Source organism: Pipistrellus hanaki, assembly GCF_964339955.1.
Source record: "Pipistrellus hanaki genome assembly, chromosome: 1".
NCBI classification, from domain to species: domain Eukaryota; kingdom Metazoa; phylum Chordata; class Mammalia; order Chiroptera; family Vespertilionidae; genus Pipistrellus; species Pipistrellus hanaki.
The window spans coordinates 74,360,659-74,381,311 of NC_140503.1; positions in this window are offsets into that span (position 1 = coordinate 74,360,659).

The following is a 20,653-nucleotide window of genomic DNA, read 5'->3' on the forward strand; positions in this document are numbered from 1 at the left end:
TGCTCTCCCCTCTCTGAAATCAATAAAAAGATATTTAAAAGAAAAAAAGAAAAAGAAAAACCATCCTCAGTCAGAGAGCTCTTAGCAGTGAACAAAAAAAGCACAATTTCTCTAAATTACCAGCTCTATCTGACTAATTTATTAGGTGGAGAAGAAGAAATAAAACAGTAGATTCTCTAGCAGTGGGAGTAAAATATATAAAATTATAAAGATGCTACTATGGAGAAAACAAAAATTAAGATCAAGAAACATTATCATGTTACAAACTCAGTCTTTTGCAGGCATCCTATATAATAAAGTGGTAATATGCAAATAGATCATCACACTTTCACAAAATGGCTGCCTATGACCAGGCCAGCAGGGGAGTTAGTGAGGGACAACTGAACAGCAGGCTGTATGGGGTGACCAGGCTGGCAGGGGGGTTAGTGAGGGACGACCAGATAACTGAACAAGTAGCCTGCGTGAGGTGACCAGGTTGGCAGGGGAGTTAGTGAGGGATGACCAAATGACTGAACAACAGGCTGCATGAGGTGACCAGGTTGGCTGGGGGCCATGAGGGACGACCCGGCAAGCAGGGGGGGCAGGGATTTGGGGGCAACCAGGCCACCAAGGTGGGAGTTGATCAGGCTGTCCAGATGATTGTGAGAGTATGTTTATTAAAGCTGGGAGTGCTGACACAGGATGAGCTTAGGATAGAAGCAACAGGAGAGCCTAGGCTGGGGTGCTTTGGTTCTCTAGAAAGTCAGAGAAAAGGGGACTTTGGAGATAGGGGGTTAGTCCTGGGTGAGCTTCCACTGCTCATTGCTCCCCTGATTGCCCTGGAGTTTAGGAGATGCAGGCTAGGGGGGGGGGGGGGGGGGGAAGAAGTGAAAGGGAAAGGTGTGGGTGCACTTCAGTGCACACCTAACACAGTCTTTATGACATGGCAGCTAATATCCACCCCTCTACCCTCAATTGACCAATCAAAGAAACCATAAAAGGTGGTCACAATGTTTTTTTTAAGTGGAAAAATAATGTACATTCTATTAGTTAGAAGCCACTACAATGGCTGGATTCTTAATTAGTTCAATGATCATTTCCAGAGATGACTGATTAATTACTAATTCAAAATCTATCTGGAAGGAAAATTATAGTGGCTTGTTTAAATTACATGATCTGCAATTTCTCAAACATTATATTAATGCCCTAAATATCAACATCAAAGCAGGTTTTCACTGACTCTAAGCTTAATAAGTTTTAACTAGGTGATGTGCCTAGAAGAACATTGAATAGAACCTCAGGCTGTATTATAAGCAGAAGAGATGCTACTCAGAGAAAAACTAGAGAAATGAATTCAATACTGATTGCCACAATTAAATAGAAACACAGGAATTTACAGAGAACAGATTTACTAGAATTGCCGAAATCTTAAAAAGTAATTCAAATGAGAAATATTGCAAGGGCCCATGAATATCTAAATTAGAAAAGAGAAAAGGAGAATATATTTACTGATTCAAATAGTAGGAGTGTTTATATTTAAATAATTCATTTATTTTGTATGGTTTCATAAGGTAGAACTAAAATAAGTAGATTGTAATTGTGGGGAGACAGATTTTTTTTTTATTGATTTCAGAGAGAAAGGGAGACAAAAATAGAGAAAGAAACATCAATGATGAGAGAAAATCATTGATAAGTTGCCTCCTGCATGTCCTACCCTGAAGATCACCTAAAACTCAGGCATGTGCCGTGACTGGGAATAGAACCATGACCTCCTGGCTCATAGGTGTATACTCAACCACTGAGCAACACCAGCCCTGAGAGATTTTTGACAAATACAAGAACTCTAAACATTTCAGTCATCTAATAACAGTCCAGGTTCTGAAGGTGATGACGTCAGAGTCAGAGGAATTCTAAAAGCAGCGAAATGGCCACTCATTAGATGCTATAAGAAAGATCCATTTTGAAGGAGGAAAGTTGGAATCTATTACTTCTAAGTCATCTGCAAACTCTCACTGTCTTCAGTTTTATCCCTCGAGTCATTGATACTTCCTCAACATTATATTGTTTGGACTACTCAACTATGCCCTTTAGCCCATATTCCTCATAACTATTTTTCATTTATTGATTCTGTACTTTTTCTCATCTTATTCTCTTCACCTAGACTGAGTGTTACAGTCTCATGTGATTGGCAAAATATTTGAAAATCAAGTACAAAGCTATTGCATCATTGATGATTTCTCTAATAATTAATCTAATTATCCTCTTTACTTCCTTAGCACTATATTCACCTCTATAGTACATATATGTTTTTTGACATTCTATCTCATATTAGACATTTTTATAGCTATTTCATTCCCTATAAATTTGAAAGCTACTAGAAGGCAAGGACCATATATTGCTCATTTCAGCATTTCTGTTCAGGTTTAAGTATGACTGCCTATGACTGTCCTAATTATACATGCTTATTAAATTGGATTTGACATTGTTATTGCATGCCAAATCAATAGTGATATTAGAAAAGATAATTTAAATACATTTCTGATTAAATGTACTTCTGAAGTAGAAAATTTATTGCTTCTCCTGCATTGACTCACTTAGTTATTTTTTCTGCACGACTTTGGGGGTACTAACTAAATTAATGAATGGCAAGAAGATATTGTGAAAGACAATATACCAAATGAAAAGAAAAAAAAAAAAAAGGCATCATCAGAAAAAGAAGTAAACAAAATGGAGGCAAGCAACCTATCACAGAAAGAATTCAGAGAAATGGTCATAAGGTGGATGAAAAGAATGGAAGACAAATTCAACAATATGTGTAAGAACCGAGAGGAAATGAAGGAACCAAGAAGAAAAGAAAAATGACATCTCTGCTATAAAGAACTAAATGTAAAGCATTAACAGTAAATTAGAAGCAGAGGACCACATCAGTGAGCTAGAAGACAATGTAGGAAAAATTACCCAAGCAGAGCAGCTTCTAGAAAAAAAAAAAAATTTTTTTTTAAACAGGAGGAGAGCCTAAGAGAACTTTGGGACAACACAGAAGGAGAGGAAACTGAGCAAGGAATAGAAAACCTGTTTGAAGAAATAATGACAGATAAATTCCTGATATAGCGAAGAAAAAACACACAAGTAAAAAAGCTCACAGAGTCCCAAAGAAAATGAACCCAAAAAGACCAACGCCAAGGCACATTATAATTAAACTAGAGGCCCGATGCATTGGGGGATGTCAGACTGCCCATTTTGGCCAGATATCAGTAGGATTGGGCCTGAATGGGCAGTCGGACATCCCAATCACAATCCAGGACTACTGGCTCCCAACTGCTTACCTGCCTGATTTTCTGATTGACACTAACCACTTCTGCTTGACATCCTGATCACCTCCTAAACACTCCCCTACCAGCCTGATTTCCCACAACTGCCCTTTCCTGCAGGACTGGACGCCTCCAACTTCCCTCCTCTCCCAGCCTGGACACCCCTAACTGCCCTGCCCTGCAGGCTTGATCACCCTACAACTGCCCTACCCTGCAGGCTGGTCACCCTCAATTGCCCTCTCTTGCAGGCCTGATCTCCCCTAACTGCCCTCCCCTCTGGCCACCTTGTGGCAGCCATCTTGTGTCCACATGAGGGCAGCCATCTCTGACCATATGGGGCAGCCATCTTGTGTGTTAGAGTGATGGTCAATTTGCATGTTACTCTTTTATTAGATAGGATGAACAAAAAGATAGATACAGAGGTAGTAAAGCATCAAACAGACTATCAAATTGCAGTGGGAAGGCTGGGTTTGTTGGGGATGGAGGGAAAGAGATTAACCAAAGGACTTGTATGCATGCATATAAGCACAACCAATAGACACAAGGCACTGGGGAGGTGGTATGAGGTCATGCGACAGGGGGTAGAGGAGGCTGGGGGAAGGTTATTGGGGCAAAAAAGGAGATATATGTACTACTATGTGTAATACTTTAAGCAATAAAATAAAATTTAAAAAACAAAAACAACACAACAAAAAAACATAAATCAAACAAAAAAACACACATTATTTTTCTTTTGTCTTCTTTAAACCACTCAATAAAGAAGGATTTCTTTTTATGTGTTTTTTTTTTTATTTCTGGGAGTTGCAGAATACACAGGGAGCATTCCAATGCCAGTTGACATTTACAAGTAACATCCCATTTAAAATTCTGGCACTAGTTTGTAATCATATATATTAACTAGAGGCCCAGTGCATGAAATTTGTGCAAGGGGGGCCAGTCTCCTCATCCCAGTCTGAACCCTCTCCAGTCTGGGACCCCTTGAGGGATGTTCAACTGCTGGTTTAGACATGGGATTGGGCCTAAACCAGCAGTTGGACATCCCTCTCATAATCCTGGACTACTGGCTCCTAATTGCTCACCTGCCTGCCTGCCTAGTAGCTCCTAAGTGCCTCTTTCCACCCCACTGGCCTGATCACCCCTCACTGCCTCTGCTTGCTGGCCTGGTCACCCCTAAATGCCCCCCACTGCCAGACTGGTTGCCCCCAATTGCTCCCTCCCTGCCAGCCTGGGTGCTCCTAACTGCCCCCCCCCCCCCCCCCCCCGGCTGTTGGCCTGGTTACCAGTTACTGCCCACCCTTTTCTCTGACTTTCTAGAGAACCAAAGCACCCCAGCCTAGGCTCTCCTGTTGCTTCTATCCTAAGCTCATCCTGTGTCAGCACTCCCAGCTTTAATAAATGTACTCTCACAATCATCTGGACAGGGGTTAAACCTTCTGTGCATAAAGATAAGAACCCACACACTATTGGCTACCCTAGGCAGACTCATTAAGAGACAGGTCCCCTTTCCAGGAACTTAGGTTCTCCTTGGCTTGTGGCTATATCACACCTATTTTTGTATTGTGGTCATCGCTTCCTCCTCTTCTGTTTCTCAAATAAGAGGCCATGTAGAGTTATTAATTGACCGAATTTCAATATTGTGAGTCTCTGGGAGAAGGGAAGCCTGAGGAGAGGGAGATAAAAGAAGGAGAAGGAAGAGAAGGATGAGGATAAGAAGAAGGGGAGGAGGAGGAAGAGAAGGGAAGCCCTGGCTGATTTTGCTCAATGGTTAGAGCATTGTATTTCAGACCAAATGGTCTCCAATTCAATTTCCAGTCAAGGGCACGCACCTGGGTTGCATGTTTCTCAGCCCTGGTAGGGACTCTTGCAGGAGGCAATCAATCCCTGTGTCTAAAATCGATGTTTCTCTCTCTCTCTCTCTCTCTCTCTCTCTCTCTCTCTCTCTCTCTCTCTCTCCTCCTCCTCCTCCTCCTCCTCCTCCTCCTCCTCCTCCTCCTTCTCCTCCTCCTCCTCCTCTTTCTCCTCCTCCTCCTCCTCTTCCTCCTTTTCTTCCTCTTCTTCCTCCTTCCTCTTTTCCACTCTCTCTAGAAATCAATGGGGGTTGGAGAATGAGAAGGAAAAAAAAATGATGTTAGTTTTCCATTTTTATGTAACAAATAGCTACAAATTTAGTTGCTTAATCAGAATCCATTTATTAATTCATTATTCTGTAAGTCAGGATTCCAAAAGAGTATGGCTAGGACTTTCTCAGGGCTATCAAGTATTTTTTAGCAAGAACACCATATGTGAGAATATGTTTGCAAAAGTTTATTCGATCAAAAGGAATCCATAGAGAAAAATAAAAGCTGGGGGAGTATTTGGGTTGATATTCAGGAGCCCAGGATGCAAATAATGATGGCTCTGAAATTGCTGTGGTGACATTAGGATTAGATCGAGAGTTTGGAAGGGAAAAAAAAATCACTGGGGAAACAGAATACTGGATTTGGCAGGTTAAATTATTGTTGGGCATTGAAAAGTTTTTTTAATGGGGAATTATTCAATGGTTTAATTGCTCAAGTTGTTTGAGGATGACATCCTATGGGAGGATGTAAAAAAAGAACTTATTAGGAGATAATTAAATTTACAAGTGTAGGAAATATAAAGTTATATATAGAGAGACGGATATGGAGCATTTTTAAAAGTAGAGAATGAGAAGATTTTAATGGAAGACAAATGTTTCAAGAAGGGAGGAGCTAAATAATATCATTTTATGCCCTTCCTTAAGATTAGAGAGCATGGTGACAAAGAAGTTAAATTACAATGACTTTAAAAGTGTATTGTAAGAAAGAAAAGAAGGTAACCAGCATATTTCTAAGTGTAGCAATTGAGGGAAACTGACAATATAGATAAAATATGTTTCTCTTAAAGGTGAGGAGAACAACCTACCCTCTAAAAACTATTCCAATTCTAATGTTCTTTCTCTTTGGAGCTATAGAACACTGGGAGGTTTCAAATAATGATTAAATATTTCTCTCAGTGGAGGCTGCTCAGTTAATTCATTACCAAAAATAACAAATTCTGCATCTGAGGTGCTTCCTGAATTAAAAAACAACAAAAAACCAAACAAACAAACAAAAAAACCCCAAAACTCTGAACTCATAATTTGGATGTTAGTCATTGATTCAAGCCATCTTGAAACTGTCCTTGCATCCTAGATACCTGATATCCATCCATTATGATACCTGACACCCATTCATCCCGGTCCCTACCATCCATCAACCGAACTGCCCTGGACCAAGCAAGCTCTTGGCAACCTTGGGAAAGAAGAGACTACATCATCCAAAAGCTTAAATAAAATTATAATATTGAGACATAGTGGGCACCTAGAAGAACCATAAAGAATTGGTTTAAATAAGCACTTGCTGAAGCTTTATGCTGGAGAAACCAAGATGGTGGCATAGGTAAACACCTAAATTGCTGCTACGCACACAGTTTCAAAACTACAACTAAAAGACAAAATGGACATCATCCAGAACCACAGGAAGGCTGGCTGAGTGGAAATTCTACAACTAAAAGGAAAGAGAAAAGCACACTGAGACTCAGAGGAGCTGCAGAAGGCAGAGGTATGGAGGCATGTGCTCAGAGAGGGCTGTCAACTGAGTACACAGCTGGCTTTCTCAATCGGAGGGAGACAAATGCTCCTGACAACTCTGGTGAGACTTAGGGGACCCAGACTCATTTGGGGAGAAACTAGACTGTCAGGAAAAAGAAAAACACACTGAGACTCAGAGGAACTGCAGAAGGCAGAGGTATAGAGGCACAGGCTTGGAGAGGGCTGGCAAGTGAGTACATGGCTATCTTTCTCAATTGGGAGGGAGACAAAAGCTCCCAATTGCTCTAAACTCCAGTTTTGGGTGAGACTCTGGGGACTCACACTCATCCCGGGAGAAATTGGACTATTTGGCAGTGGGTGGAACTCGAGGGCAGCGCTCTCTCACAGGTGCTTGCAGCAATTACCCTGGAACACGAGACCCAGTGGTCTCTTAGGGCAGGGCTGACGGGAAGCCATTGCTGTCTGCTCTGCCCTGAGACTCTGTCCCATCCAAGCTAAGCACAGAGGCTTTTGCCAGTCTTGTCTCATAAGGGGGTATCCAGCACAGAAGTTCTCCTAGCGTAGATACAGCTGATCCTCACAGCCAATTGGCCTGGAGGTCAATTTCTCCCAGTGATACCAAAAATAATCAAGGCTTAACTACAACAAGACTGTTCATACAGCCAACAAAGGAGTGCATTAAGAGTGTCCACCTCAGGTAACTGGAGAGGCTGAGCCACTGGGCCCTATAGGATACCTACCACACAAAGCCACTCTATCAATGCAGGAAGGCAGCCAAAATGCGGAGACAAAGAAACAGGTCACAAATGAAAGAAATAGAGGAAAGCAAATGACTGGATATAGAGTTCAAAACCATGGTTATAAGGTTTTACAAGAATTTTCTAGAAATAAATTTAGCAAGACCCTTGAGGATATGAAAAAGGACCAACTAGAAATTAAGCATACATTTATTGAAATAAAAAATAATATACAGAGATCCAACAGCAGACTAGAGGATTGCAAGAATCAAGTCAAAGATTTCAAATACAAAGAAGTAAAAAACATCTAACCAAAAAAGAAAAAAGAAAATAGAATCTAAAACTATGAAGGTAGTGTAAGGAGCCTCTGGGACAACTTTAAGCATACCAACATCCAAATTATTGGGGCACCAGAAGAAGAGAGAGAGCAAGATACTTAAAACCTATTTGAAGAAATAATGACTGAAAACTTCCCCCACCTTTTAAAGAAATAGACTTACAAGTCAAGGAAATGCAGAAAACCCCAAACAAAAGGAATCCAAAGAGGACCACACCAAGAAACATCATAATTAAAATTCCAAGAGCAAAAGACAAAGAGAGAATATTAAAAGCAGAAAGAGAGCACCCATACAACTGTCAGCTGATTTCTCAACAGAAACTTTGCAGGCAGATGGAAGTGGCAAGAGATATTCAAAGTGATGAATAGCAAGAACCTACAATCAAGATTTCTCTACCCAGCAAAGCAATAATTCAGAATTGAAGGTTAGATAAAGAGCTTCACAGATAAGAAAAAGCTAAAGGAGTTCATCACTACCAAACCAATATTATATGAAATGCTGAAAGGTATTCTTTAAGAAGAGGAAGAAAAAAAAAAGTAAAGATAAAAATTATGAACAACAAATACATATCTACCAGCAAGTGAATCTAAAAATGAAGTGAATTAAAAATCTGATGAACAGAATAAACTGGTGAATGTATTAGAATCAGGGGCATAGGAAGGGAGTGGACTGACAATTTTTGGGGAAAGGGGCATGGATGGTGTGGGAAGAGACTGGACAAAAATCATACACCTATGGATGAAGACAGTGGAGAGGGGGTAAGGGCAGAGGGTGAGTGGGAACTGGGTGGAGGGGAACTATGGGGGGGAAAAAGAGGAACAACTGTAATAATCTGAACAATAAAGATTTATTTAAATAAAATAAATAAATACTTGCCCTGCTTCTGTCTCTTTTTTCCTTACATGTATTGGCCAATTTAACTGAAATAAATATGTTTTGTTTTTGGTTATTCATAAACATACATGTCATTGCAAACCTCATTCTGTTTAAAAAAATAATTATTGATTTCAAAGAAGATTAAGAAAATAGAAATATCAAAGATGAGAATCACTGATTGCCTGTTTCCTGCACATCTCCCACTGGAGGCCAAGCCCACAAGCCAGGCATATGCCCTGACTGGGAATTGAACCATGACCTCCTGGTTCATAGGTTGAAGCTCAACCACTGAGCCACTGCAGCTGGGTACCTCATTCTTCTCCTTACCCCTTACCTTTTCAAATTACCTAAGAAAAACCAAACTCTCAACTTCTTTTTCTTTCTCTTTGCCTGTTTCCCCACTTCTCTATTTTTCAATTTGCTCAAAAGCCAGCCTTAATCAATTCCGATTAAAGTAAGAGAACAATAATCAAACACCTCTATTAAGAAAATAAAATTTAGCCGAGACCGGTTTGGCTCAATGGATAGAGCATCGGCTTGGGGACTGAAGGGTCCCAGGTTCGATTCTGGTCAAGGGCATGTACCTTGGTTGCGGCATATCCCCAGTAGGGAGTGTGCAAGAGGCAGCTGATCAATGACTCTCTTTCATCGATGTTTCTAACTCTCTATCTCTCTCCCTTCCTCTCTGTACAAAATCAATAAAATATATTTTTTTAAAAAAGAAAATAAAATTTATATACTTTGGTTAAATTAGGTGTTGTGAAGAACTAATACCAGTAACTTCTAAAGTCCATTAAAACTAGGAAATATTCCTTTGAAAACATTCACACAATTTTTAAATGCATTATCACAGTCCCTTAGAACATGTTTCCCTCCTTTAGCAGAATATTCTCTGTGTGTGTGTGTGTGTGTGTGTGTGTGTGTGTGTGTGTGATTGCCTAATTGCTACATTGCAGAAGTTTGATTTTCAGCTATTTTTCATTGCAATGTCTAATCATTCAGATATGTTTTGAGAAAAATAGGAGTCTATATAGTCCAGAAATTCAGCCACTTTATTTAGTTTTGTTTCTTGAAGAAAATGAATTCTACATTCCTAACAAGTGATTTCCAAGTTAAGGCACCAACCACTTGAAAGTTAAAGACTACTTGTAAATATGTAACCCAAATATGACTATCATTTATTAACCAATCTGAATTTCCTGCTATTATCTTCTTCAACTTATTTTGTTTTATATTATCACCATAATCCCTTTATTCTGTATCTAAGAAAGAGGCAACACAGCATGGTCAAATGATGCACTCAGAGCCGAACAGAACTGCATTTCCAATCGTGATTCAATGACTTGCATGCTGTGTGGCACCAATGAAATTACTTAACTTCTTGTAACCTTCGTTATCCATTCCATAAAATATGAATAATATAAGTGCATATCTCTTATAGTGAGGATTAAATATAATCATATATGATAAGTTTCTTTCCCATAGTAGGTGCTCAATAAATATCATTTCTAGACAGTAGAATGGTGGTCTTTTTTTTTTTCCCTCCAAATCATGTACCCACATCATTAAAATATTTTCATCATATAGCTTTCATTGATTATTTATAAATTATATACACATTCCTTTTAGACTAAATAATATGAGCATAAAACATACATCAAAGTAAAAAAATTAAAAATGTGACATATTAAATAAACTCAACTTAAAAATAAATAATAATGTAAATCACAAATGGGATTTTTTGCATTTTAAATTCTTCAAACAATTCTAAACTCCAATGTAACTCAGAATTTTAAAAAATGAGTTATAAAATTCTGTTTCCAAGTATTTTTGTGTGAAGAAATAAAACTGTTGATGGATGACTCACATCATTTTCACACAAAATTACACAATGACATAAACATTTCTAAACAACGTTTTCAGAAAACTGTTTCTATAGTACTCAAAAAAACAGAACAAAACAAAACCACTCCACACTTTCTTATTACTAAAGCATCACCTTTACGTTATGGAATATATTCATTTTTTTTGTTTTGTTTTGTTTTAATATTGATAGGAGGCTTAATTACTGACAGGCCTGAAAAGATCAGCAAACTTGGAACACTTTTTCCATAGAATCTATATCAATAAAAGGGTAATATGCTAATTAGGCTGGGAGATCTTCGAGATATATTTCTGGACAAAGCCATGGAGGCAGGGTTGAGGCAGAGGTGGTTAGGGGTGATCAGGCTAGGAGGAGACAAGCAGGCCAGTGAGGGGTGGGGGGAGAGCCATTGGGGGTGAGCAGGCCAGCAAGCAGAATGGTTAGTGTGATTAGGCAGATAGGCAGGTGAGTGGTTAGGAGCCAGCCATCCAAGATTGCAATCGGGCCTAAACCAGCAGTCAGACATCCCCCCAATGAGTCCTAGATTGGGGAGGGTGCAGGCTGAGCTGAGTGATACCCCCCCTCCCCCATGCACGAATTTTGTGCACTGGGTCACTAGTGTGTGTATATATCATTTAGTATATAGCTAAATGATCGACTGTCCGACAGTCTGACAGGCCAGTACATATGACACACACTGGCAACTTTAAAATAAATGTTGACTTGTACATTCGGGATACATGTGTGTGTTTCTATCTGTCATTGTTGATTGTGAATTTGGTTGTTTTTGTTGATATTCTGAAGCTAAAAGAAAACAGCAGTGTCAACAGAATATGCCTAAAGACCAACTATATGTGATAGACCATAGTACAAATGAGTTTAAAGTACTGTAGTATTTGGGAATGTTTCAGACAGTTGTCTCTTAAAACAAATATGAGATCAGAGGATTCTGCTTATAGTGAATGGTTAGTAAAACTTGGAGATGGCAAACTTGATAAGTTTTCATTTAGGAATGGATATTATTGAAATCCCCCATGGAATGAGTTGTAATGGATCTGTTATTGAAGCTACCTTTGGAAATGACATATCCTATCTAATAAAAGAGAAACATGCAAATTGACCTTACCTTCACTATGCCAACAAGCCACGCCCACCAGCCAATCAGGAGAAAATGTGCAAATTAACTCAACCAAGATAGCAATTAATTTGCATATCTAGGTACAGAGTAAAGTCTGAAGACAGTGTAGAAGGAAGCCAAGCTCTGTAGAAGGGAGTGAAGCTGCAGAAAAGCAAGCAGGGTGGCAGAGACTGGAGGGAAGCAGGTGGGGCTATGGAAAAGGGAAGGAAGCAGGCCGGGGGGTGGGAGTGTGGGGGGAGAGAATGGAGGGAAGCAAGCAGGGTGGCCACAGGAAGCCCTATTGCAGGAATCTAGTCTATAGATAATATTAATACATATCTAAATGTGTGATTCTTTGTCTTAAAAATGAACATGTTCATAAATTAGATGAAGAAATTTTGGATATACGCAATGGAGATTTTCACACCTACTTGAGTGATAATTCCATCAATTCAATGGATGATAATAATAAAAAGGAAATTTTCCTATTGACTTTCTTTAAATATATATATATATATATATATATATATATATATATATATATATATATTGATTTCAAAAGGAAGAGCGAGAGAATGAGATATAGAAACATCAATGATGAGAGAGAATCACTAATCGGCTGCCCCTTGCAAGCCCCCTACTGGTGATCAAACCCACAACCCAGACTTGTGCTCTTGACAGGAATTGAACCTGGGACCTTCAGTCCTCAGGCTGATGCTCTATCCACCGAGACTAAGCCAAACCAGCAAGGGCTCCCATAGAATTTCTTAATAGTAGTACTACTTCAGGAATGCTGTGTCATAAATTAAAATTGAAAGAAGATGCAATCATTGTGATTCTGAAAAAATCTTAATAGTAAATGGGGTCTTTGTAATGGTACTAGATTTATTATCAAAAGATAGCAACCTACCATAATCAAACTGAAGTATTAACAGGCTCTGTAGAAGAAGAGGTTTTGTGATTCCAAGAATTGATTTGTCCCTGTCTGACACTGGCCTCCCATTTAAATTAATTCAAAGACAGTTTTCCATGATGCCAGCATTTGCAATGACTATTAATAAATCTCAAGGACAAACTCTAGATGGAGTAGGAATATTCCTGCCTGAACCTGTTTTCAGACATGGTCAGTTATATGTTGCTTTCTCTTGAGTTCGAAGAGCATGTGACCTTAAAGCTGTAAATACTTCATCACAAGGGAAAATAGTCAAGCACTCTGAAAGTGTTTTTACTTTTTCTAATATATGGTATACAGAAAGATATTAGAATAAGTTCAATCAATTTATCAGTCATTTTTTTGTATCAATGTTGTTAAAACATTTATTGCTGATTTATTAATCAATTTATTTATTATTTTCATATACATTTTACTAATTTTCTTTCATATCTGACACTCCTATTATACAGAAAGGGCAAATGGCTATATTAAAATATTTCTTCTAATTAATTTACTTTCAATGTGCATGAATCAGTGCACCAGGCCACTAGTAAAATGATATATCTTTAAGTCTGACAAGTGTTTGAAATGTTTTGCCATGAGATAACCAGCAAACCTCCCTGCAATGCAAACTGTTATCACTGGCATTGCTCATCTCCTGAGCTCACACTTATTTAACAGAGATTTATGTGGTGCTTACCATTGCCAGGCACCATTTTTAGCACTTTACAAATATTAACTCAGTTAATCTCATAACAACATTAAAAATTAGGCTTTATTCTCCTTTTACAGATGAGATAAAGAAGGCAGAGCCAAGTTAATAAAACACTTGTTCAAAGTCAGGCAGGATTTGAATCAAGCTATTTTGACTTTAGAAGCTCTGCTTTTAACAATTAGACTTTGATGCCTACAATTCTATTAAAGATAAAATAAACTTTTATTAGACTTAACACATGTAAACTACAATTTAACTGAAGTATGCTAAAAGTGGAGATTGGATGAGGTTGCCAATACCAATCAGGAACTCTCTACTTCCTTCTGGAGATCTATTTCATTATATATTCACTAGAGGCCCTGTGCATAAAATTCATGTATGGGGGGAGGTATCCCTCAGCCCAGCCTGCACCTTCTCCAATCTGTGACTCCTCGAAAGATGTATGGCTGCCAGTTTAGGTGGGATTGAGTCTAAACGAGCAGTCGGACATCCCTCTCAAAATCCAGGACTGCTGGCTCCCAACTGCTTGCCTGCCTGTCTTCCTGATTGACTCTAACCTATTCTTTCTGCCCCTAACCACTCCCCTGCCAGCCAGATTGATGCCTAACTGCTTTCCTGTCAGCCTGTTTGCCCCTAACTACCCTCCCCTGCAAACTTGGCCACCCTAACTGCCCTTCCTTGCAGGTCTGGTCACCCCCAACTTCCCTTCTCTGCTGGCCTGGTCACCCCTAATTGCCTTCCCCTTCAGGCTTGATTGCCCCCAAATGCCCTCCCTTCCAGGCCTGGTCCCTTCCCAAATTCCCTCCCCTGCTGGCCTGATCACTCACAACTGCCCTTCCTTGCAAGCCTGGTCCCTCTCAACTGCCCTCCCTTGCTTGCCATCTTGTGGCAGCCATCTTGTGTCCACATGGGGGCAGGATCTTTGACCACATGGGGGCACCAATCCTGTGTTGGAGTGATGGTAAATCTGCATATTACTCTTTTATTAGATAAGATCGAGGCCTATTGCATGGGTGGGGCCAGCTGGTTTGCCCTGAAGGGTGTCCTGGATTAGGGTGGGGGTTTCTTTGGGGCATGGAGTGGCCTGGGCAAGGGGCCTATGGTGGTTTGCAGGCTGGCCATGCCTCCCAGTAATCCAAGTGGAGGTCCTGGTATCTGGGATTTATACATCTTCTACAATTGAAACTTTGTAGCCTTGAGTGGAGCCAAAACTCCTGCTTGCTCTGGCACTGCAGCCATTTCTGTTGGGATTTATTTATCTTCTATAACTGAAACTTTGTAGCCTGAAGTGGAGGCCTGGGTCAGCCTAGGTGTGTGAAAAGCTTGGCTTCCTTCACTGCTTTGGAAACACAAGCCTCTCTCCTGCTCTCTCCATGGCCACAGCCATCTTGGTTGGGTTAATTTGCATACTTGCTCCTGATTGGCATGTGGGGGGTGGCTGGTGGGCGTGGCTGGTGGGCATCACAGATTGATGGTTAATTTGCATGTTACTATTTTATTAGATAGGATTTGAGCATCTAACATATGAAAGATATTAGTAACCTTTATATACATAGAAACATGTTTGTTTGTTTTTAATGTATTTTCAATATAAATTAATGTATAGTCCTCAGAGGTAGGTGCACCTCTCTTTGGAGATTACTGCTGTAGAATCTGAATGTATATGGAGGAGGAACTAAAAATATTTGTTTGTGTCTATTGCCTAAGTTGGAAGTTCTGCTATGTATAAATGTATAAGATGTGTTCCCTCTGGACATGTGTATATACATATTTTTATTTATTGAAATTATCTCAGGCTAAAATGAATGGTATAGATGAGTTAGAATATGTTTATAATATAATTTGAGCTCTATCATAAATGTATCACAGAAAACATTCCAAAGATTTTCACAAGGATAATATGAAGCATTAAAATTAATTTATCAGTTTACTCTTCTCTACTCTGGCATTGAAAGGATTTTCTGGTTGAAAATGTATACAAGTAGTCAATACTATTAAAATGACTGGAAGAAATTAACTCAAGACTCTTAAACAAATATTTCACTTATGTTTTAGATTGAATACTATTTTTTAATTTCTATTTCATAGAAATATTAAGAATTAGTGGCCCATTGCATGGATTCATGCACATTGTAAGGAAATTTATTAGAAGAAAGATTTGTGCAGTAATTATGTTACTGCAAAAAATTACATGTCAAAATAGTATATATAAATAGTATTATAAAATTGAGATACAAAATATTTTAATATCACTATTCACCCTTTCTCTATAACAGAAATGTCAGAGATGAAAGGAAATTAGTAAAATGTATATGAAAATAATATATAAATCGATGAGTAAATCAATAACAACATGATATACGAACAACAAAAACATGATATAAAAGTAACAAAGACAAGATAGAAAACAACATTGATAAAAACAATTATTGATAAATTGATTAATAAACAGCAATATATAACAACAATAAAGACATGATATAAAACAACAAAAATATGATATAAAAACAACATTGATAAATTGATTAAACTTATTCTAATATCTCCCTGTATACCACATTCAGGTTAAAAACACAGATACCACCCGAAACCGATTTGGCTCAGAGGTAGAGCATCAGTCTGTGGACTGAAAGGTCCCAAGTTCGATTCCGGTCAAGGGCATGTACATTGGTTGCGGGCACATCCCTAGTAGGGGTTGTGCAAGAGGCAGCTGGTCGATGATTCTTTCTCATCGATGTTTCTAGCTCTCTATCTCTCTCCTTTCCTCACAGATACTAACGGACTGTAGTTCTAATTTAGGAAGTCAAATGTTATATGCAGATTTTTCAAAGGGGGTTGATATCCTTAACTATCCTCACCATTGTGCAAGGATCATCTGTATTTAAAGATTAATACAGGCACATGAGTGAGAATTTTTAAGATGCAACCAAAATATGTATTAATCTCAGTAATTAGGTGTGTTTAGCACCTATAATTTGGTGTGATTATACTACAAAGTATGAAAGGAATACTTTAGTATTTTGTTCACATATTAATGGTGCTAAAACTAAATTCTCTATCAGTATTACGTCAAATTATTCTTACACAACTAGAAACAGCTTTCTTTCTCTGAAATATTTTCTTCCATCTAAGTCATGCATATCAGAAAATCATTCTGCAGATTGATTATCCAGGTTATTGTTCAAAATTCCAAGTTGAAACATTCAAGAGATGAATAAAAAGAAAGGAATAAGCAATACCTACAGGAAGTTTTCTGAATCAATACCTGCAGAAGACCTCCAAATAGATGTGCAAAGTGTGTGAGCAGACAATATTGTTAGGTATTGCTAATTCAAATTAGTTATTATGTTAAGTTGCATCTATAAAACAAGAAATCATTATTGAGCCATGCTTTTGCATAGACACTGTGTTTGAGTGTAGCCAGAAGCTAAGATAATAAAGTCCAAGCTCACATTTCTTGACACCAGGGACATAAGTTCAACAAGATGTTACTAGTAAACGTAACATCTTTTAGTCATAAATGTAGACTGCTGCCTGTCTTCCACCCATGCTACTGTAAAAATGTAACATAAATAAAGGTTTTTGAATTAAAATTCTTAACAATTTTGCATTACTAAAATGACCCACTTTCTGAAGATGTAGGGAAGCTGAATTTACCACCCCCAAATATCTCACTTTGGAATAAGGATTATTTTAATTAATCCACTGGTTAATTTTTAAGAAACAACAGACATAGGAAAAACTCTAGAAACCAAATAGAGGTTACCCTCTATAGGGGCATTTACATTCATAATGAAAACCTCTGTTTATAAGGGGTCTCCCTGGCTGTTGTGCCATGCTAGCATGGTGAAGGGTGAACCTGAGGAGGGGTGGTGAAGAAAAGACAGACAAGAGAACACAGCTGGGGCTTGGTAGATCTCCCATGCCTGGATGAGGACCCAAAAGACCCAGCCTGAAAGCTGATGCTTTATTTTATTGTCTGATTAAAACAAGGGTAGATTAACAATTATACAAATGTTCTTGTTTTGGCAACACTTGCTGACCCTCTGACAGCCCACTACCATAGCTACTTAGGAAGGAATTAGGGAGGGCTACAAGGTCAGGCTTAATTATGCTAAGAGAGCTCTGCCCTCCAGGCTGGAACTTGTTTGTGGCCCTGCCACAGGTCAGCCTGAGGCTTGAACCTAGAGCCACGCCCTATAGGCTGTACCAGGAATAATAGGATATCTAAATCTCTAGAAACTGTTAACACTGAGAAGGCGTGAACTGAAATCTGCACGACAACTTTACCTTTGTTCACTGTGTTGTTCCTGGTAATCTCCCATAACTGACTCCCGACTCCTAACATCTTTTGTCTTCAGATGAAGGTGATTTTTAAGGTGATAGCTTCTTCCATATTGGTAAATTACTTCATTTTGGTAAGTTACTGGTCTCTCCCAGGTGTGGATGTAATAATTTTAACTGAAAATAACCTCACAGGGTGATCTGATCATTAATTCCTAACTGGGCAGGTCATGTGCGTAGCCATTCCTAGGCCTATAAAAGGTTTATCTTCACCTTAAGCAAGGCCTGTCCATTGTTTTTGTATGCCTAGGATACACACCTTTGAAGGCCTTTTTCAGACCTCTCAGAGGTGTCACCACTTCAGAAGAGCCCACAACCTTGGTAACTATCCTGTAATCCACTGTAATCCAACCACAGTGATTTCCCTGGCTTTCTTTCTCCCAACTTTATGTAATCTTCCCTTCACCACCCCCCACCACCACTACCACCCCCACTTAATTCCAAATATACAGGGTGGGGCAAAAGTAGGTTTTTATGTTTGCATGGAAAATAATACACTAATTAATAACTAATAATACCAGAAAAAACTGCTCACAGCTGTAAACCTACTTTTGCCCCACCCTGTATTAAAGAAACTGCAAAACTGTTATTCTCTGGAACATTTGAGACCTTACCTCCTAACATGTCATTAGTTAGGCTCAAATAAACTCAAATTTTCATAAAAATTATCTATAGGTTTGGACACTCTTATATTGACAAATGTATACAGGAGGATAACATGTTATTAAATTTTGTTTTTCTCCTGTTAATCTGTCTCATATCAGTATGCTTATTAGGCCAGCTAGAAGTTACTTAGAAGGATAAGGAAAACCTTTCCTCCTGGCCAAAGATAAGGAAGTTGTCATACTAAATGACATACCTGAGTTATACAAATAATTGAGGATAACTTAGTCTTATAAATTGAAATGTGTAGGCTTCTGGATATAAGTATTAATGTCTTTGAAAAATAGAACTGTAGTTTCATTTCTGGAATCAAAGAGCAAGACACAGGAATTGCTCCTGTCTTGGAGAGACACTCCCTGCACAGTGGTGATAAACCCATGTAGACTCCCCATAAAATACATTAGCTGCCTTCCAACACTTGCTGTCTTTGTTCCCTAAAAGTGTGGAAACCAGCTGCAGGTTAAACAATGACTCTCCCAAGTACCTGAAAGGGCAGGGTGGGGCTAACTCCTGATCCTCCATTTTGTAACTAGACCCTAACCCTCACCCAACCAATCAGGGTCAGCCAAAGCAGTGACATCATCACCCCTATAAAACCCATTGATCTGTTGAAGCTCGCTCTCTTCCGCCACGCCACTGTCGGTGTAAGCTGGACAGAGCCCATGCTAGCATGGAATATAGGCTTTCTGCTATTGCATTGGACTCGGCTCCCTGGTGATCTTTGGGGATCACGAAATCTAGGCATAAAATACCTACTTGTATAAAAACGTTTACCTTTATTAAACTTAAACTTTATTCCTTCACCTTCCCTTGCCTGGAATAATAGTGTGATTAATCTGTCATTTGTTTGGAGTATGCTATTTCTTTCTTTTGCTTATTAAGATATATTATCCTGTATGCTATGGAATTTATTATAATTCCCACATTAAGCTTATGCTAAATAAGTTGCAAAGACAGCTCAGTTTCTGAGAATAACTTTTGCTGCCTCAAAACAAAATGTATTGAATATAACCAGCTTCTTGGATGGCTAAAACTATCTGTGGGAGAGGGAGAATCTGTGGGAGAGGGAGAATTTGTGGGGAGGGGAGTGTATAAACAAATTGGGAAGGGCCTAGAGAATAGTACAACTTCATATGGTGACCAAAGCTCTGGGCATTTTTCCTACCTCTCTGTTCTCTTGTGAGGGGACCCATCTCATCCCACTTAGCAAAGGTCTTTCCCCTTCGAATCTTCTCATTGGTTTCGGTGGGGTTCAGAAGGCTGTTTCCTCTTTGGGGCCCAACAGGTACTGGTTGCTCTTCTGGGAAGAGGTGGTGGGGAGTGCAGAGGCTCACCACCTCCTCCCCAACATTGTCTCCAAGCACTCCTTGATGCTGGTGGTCAGAGACCAAGCACTTCATGAAGAGGCAGTGGTTAATAGGGAATTTGGGGGTGGATGAGGGAGGGTAGGAGTTCTAGGGTGATGCTTAGAGGGTTATCTTGCCGGGAGGCAAGCTCTGTTTGGGACACAGAGAGCAACGTTGGTGCATAAGAAGTTGATTCCCTTTAAGAAGGAAATGGGTAGGAGATTGGCTAGGGTTCCTTGAATGGGAGGGACCACAGGGAGTGTGACTTCACTCATTCAGTTTTTTACCGTGTTTCCCCGAAAATAAGACATCCTCCGAAAACAAGACCTACTTACAGGTTTCCTTCTGAGTGAAATATAATGCATCCCCCGAAAATAAGGCCCCCCTAGGCTCGGTCTCAGAATGCTATTGCTAAACATGAGAGATTTGGTCCACTGATTCTGAAAGAAATGGAGTCACAAGAAATTCACCAGGAAATTCAGGAATTGGATTGTTATGATGATGTTCCAGAAGATGATGACATGATTATCATTGAATAAATGAGTAAATTCTTGATACTGTAGGATTCACAGTTTGTCTGGTTTGTGTTGACAACTACCGTACTACCGTACTGTATACAGGTAATAAATTTTCTTTATTTTTATTTAACAATAAATGTGTACCATATTCTTCTTCATGGAAAAATAAGACATCCCCTGAAAATAAGACCTAGTGCATCTTTGGGAGCAAAAATTAATATAAGACACTGTCTTATTTTCGGGGAAACAGGGTACTTACTCTAGATGGAATGTAATTCAAAACTGAACCCCACCCAGACTTCTTTCTTCAAGGTCAGCAACC